Below are 3,921 nucleotides of genomic sequence, written 5' to 3'. Positions count from 1 at the left end.
AACGACTTTATGAAGAGATTTGGAAAGATTCCTCTGGGAATATCTATGGGCGGATTCTTTCATATTAAACGCGACTTCCTGATAAAGGTATGTTCTGGATTATTTTAATTATATATTAATACACATCATTGGTTCCTCCATTAAACACCGCTATTTTCAGGTGATAAGTGCGGTTTATTCGACATTTTCTTCGTGCGTTCAAGTCAGTGGAATTTTAAAAAAGGAATCGAAATGTATGGTCAAACAAGGAAACAATACGCGTCGTGTTGAAGGGTTCTTTATAAATAATTAATCAAATGACAAAGAACCTAACAATAAAACATTTACGACGTTAAATCTAAAAATGATATATAATTTTATAAACTAAATTTTTTCAAAAATTAATGCATGCATTGTAGCAATAAATAAATCATCTTAGATCTGTAGAATAATTCTCTTTAGTCAGTACTCTGATTATTGTTATTTCGCTTCTTATTATTATATGAAAATCACATGCACTCTTTCGAAATGTGTTGAACTGTGGAGTCGTATAATTTATAATAGTTTTTGGTGGTTTTAATAATTTTTATTAGACGGTGATATGAAAAGTAATTAGAAAATGTATTGCATGCTAGTAATTGCTCTGCACCAAATTAATGTAATTTATTAATATTGTAATTATATTTTCGCTGTCATTGTATAACAAATTTGCATTGAGTAATGCGTACGTGTTTTATACAGTAGACCCCCTATAATTACGGTCCCTATAATTACGATTCCTATAAAACTCCGAAAAAATTGCGACTTTTACCGTAAAAAGCGGTAAAAAACTCTTATAATTACGTAAAACGTCATCGGGCAGCCGAACTACTTTCCCGCCGTCCGTAGCGCCACGCTACGGAAAGATTACTATCATCTGTACAGTATTATATATAAATTATATATAAATTAGGTACTGTATATATAATTATATATTAACTTATTGTAACTTTGTTATAATTAAATATATAATTTCCGCCGTCTAGCGTGGCGCCACGCTACGGAGATTTTTACGCTAACTATCGTCTGTCAGTATGTAAATTAGGTACCGTAAGTCTAATACAGTACTGTAATTTTATACATTTCTTGTGAAAGAAACATTTCTTATTCAACGGCGATTAAAATTATTTATATTAATGATGTCTCCGAAGTTCTACGAAGTTTTCACAGAAAAATAAGTTGTTAGAAATCGGCCGCTCTTTGCTGAGCTGTTCCGCGACGAAAACAATGTTGAGCAATGGCAATGTCGAATGGTGACACTCGGTAAGTAATCCTACAATTTTTTGTTTATAGCGTAGTTTATACGGATTATTTCCAAAAAATATATACGTATTTTGGAAATGTTGAGTCGGATTAGTCTAGAATCGATTAATTTTATGGAAGAAAATTTTTCAATCAGCCGTAGTCCGTAAACTTCACACGTGTCGGGTTGTGATTGGAAGGACTCGTAAGAAATCAGATTCTTAAAGAATGGAACGTATCTATGATCTTATAGGTGGGTCGACTGTATATATATTGTAATTTAACGTCTGTCATATTACACTGTACTCATTTCTGTACTTTTATATTTTGAAGAATTGTCCTCTGTAAACTATAAAATATACTAATTACTTGATGATAGATTGATAAATAAATACATATGAATAAATTTAATACACACGGTTTTCCTGACTAAACTTTTATTTACAACAAAACTAGTGATTATGTTAATCGTAGGAATCGTGCGATGCTGTACATTTTTTTATTAAGAAACTGTAAAGTAGGGGTACCCAAACTTCGTATCCCGTCGACCCCTTTATAGAATATTTCCCTTCTTATCGACCACCAGATTAATTAAGTATTTGACAAAAACATTAAATCATTTTTGCATATCTGATGTTAAGCGATAAGGAGACCCGCATAACAACTTTACAAAAGAATTTAGAGTTCCCATATTTTATAAAATCTACCCAATAACATTAACAGAAAAAAGGGATATTATTCACTGATTTATAATCTTAAAAAATAATAGCAAAATTATGGATAAATGGAAATTTGCCTATAATTCTTAAACCGTACATGTCATAATACGTAAAATACACACTTATCTTTGAAAACATAACATTAGTTATATTTGATGAAAAACCTCTTACTCTCATTTTGCGACTAGTACTGAATGCCTTAAAAATATGTAGACATATCTTTTTATTAAAATAGTTGATATTAGTCGGATGGATATCTATGAAGAGAAGCAGAAAGATTATTGATATTCGGTTGAAAATTGGTAAGTTTTAGTCGCAAATCACCACTGTTTTCCAAGTTTATTCTGTTCCTCTGTCTTCTCAAAATTGCGTTAGCGTGGCTAAAACCAGCTTCAACCACGTATGAAGTTGGGAATGCGAGTAAGAAAGGTTCGGCTTCTTCTCTGAGCTTGGGANGAATTGTCCTCTGTAAACTATAAAATATACTAATTACTTGATGATAGATTGATAAATAAATACATATGAATAAATTTAATACACACGGTTTTCCTGACTAAACTTTTATTTACAACAAAACTAGTGATTATGTTAATCGTAGGAATCGTGCGATGCTGTAGATTTTTTTATTAAAAAACTGTAAAGTAGGGGTTCCCAAACTTTTTATCCCGTCGACGCCTTTATAGAATATTTGCCTTCTTATCGACCACCAGATTAAGTATTTGACAAAAACATTAAATTATTTTTGCATATCTGATGTTAAGCGATAAGGAGACTTGCATAACAACTTTACAAAAGAATTTAGAGTTCCCATATTTTATAAAATCTACCCAATAACATTAACAGAAAAAAGGGATATTATTCACTGATTTATAATCTTAAAAAATAATAGCAAAATTATGGATAAATGGAAATTTGCCTATAATTCTTAAACCGTACATATCATAATACGTAAAATACACACTTATCTTTGAAAACATAACATTAGTCATATTGGATGAAAAACCTCTTACTGTCATTTTGCGACTAGTACTGAATGCCTTGAAAATATGTAGACATACCTTTTTATTAAAATAGTTGATATTAGTGGAATGGATATCAATGAAGAGAAGCAGAAAGATTATTGATATTCGGTTGAAAATTGGTAAGTTTTAGTCGCAAATCACCACGGTTTTCCAAGTTCATTCTNCCAGAACGAGGAATTTTAATTTTTAATTAAAAAAAAAAAGAATTTCAATTTTTAGAAATGATAAAATTGAAAAAAAATATATACATAAAATTTTACTTAAATTTACAGTCATAAAAATATTGTTTTTGGCTATTGTTTTGTAACTACCGAATTGGTACAGAGGCAGGCGAATAGGGAATGTACACGAATACACAGATTCTGTGGGCTGTTTTTGTATTAATGAGTACAAGGGAAGGACAAAGAAAGAATCGCGAGTATTGTATGTGGCATCTCTGTAGTTGACCTCGGGGTTGCCTTCTGTTGCCTTCTGTTCTGATTCGCATGACTTACATGTAAATTCGTATGTGTACATTCATATTTAATGTATTACAAATTAAAGAATATTAAAAATAAGTTTAAGTGAAGCTATTAAGCAACTATTAAGAAACCATGTTCGAGCTATCAAGGAAAAATATTCAAATTCGGCAGTGTTTGAACACAGTAACACAGAAAGTTGCGAAATTGTCTTAAATATGGTGAAAATAAAAAACAAAATAATTTTAAAAGACAATTATACGAACACATCAATATAATCAAACAAACGGATAGAATAAATAATAATACCGAAAGAAAGATCAACTAATCATGGAGAAGTATTATAGAAATGGAAAGGAGGGAGATGTATAAAAGAAGAAAGAAAGAAGGAAAGAATTTTCCATAAATCCATAATTTATAAAATTATGGATTTATGAAGGAGTTCGAAAATATTAAATTTGT

The sequence above is a fragment of the Centruroides sculpturatus genome, unplaced genomic scaffold (assembly GCF_000671375.1).
Source record: "Centruroides sculpturatus isolate CEXI.00-Female unplaced genomic scaffold, Cexi_2.0 scaffold469, whole genome shotgun sequence".
Classification (NCBI taxonomy): Eukaryota; Metazoa; Arthropoda; class Arachnida; order Scorpiones; family Buthidae; genus Centruroides; species Centruroides sculpturatus.
This window is presented reverse-complemented; position numbering follows the sequence as displayed.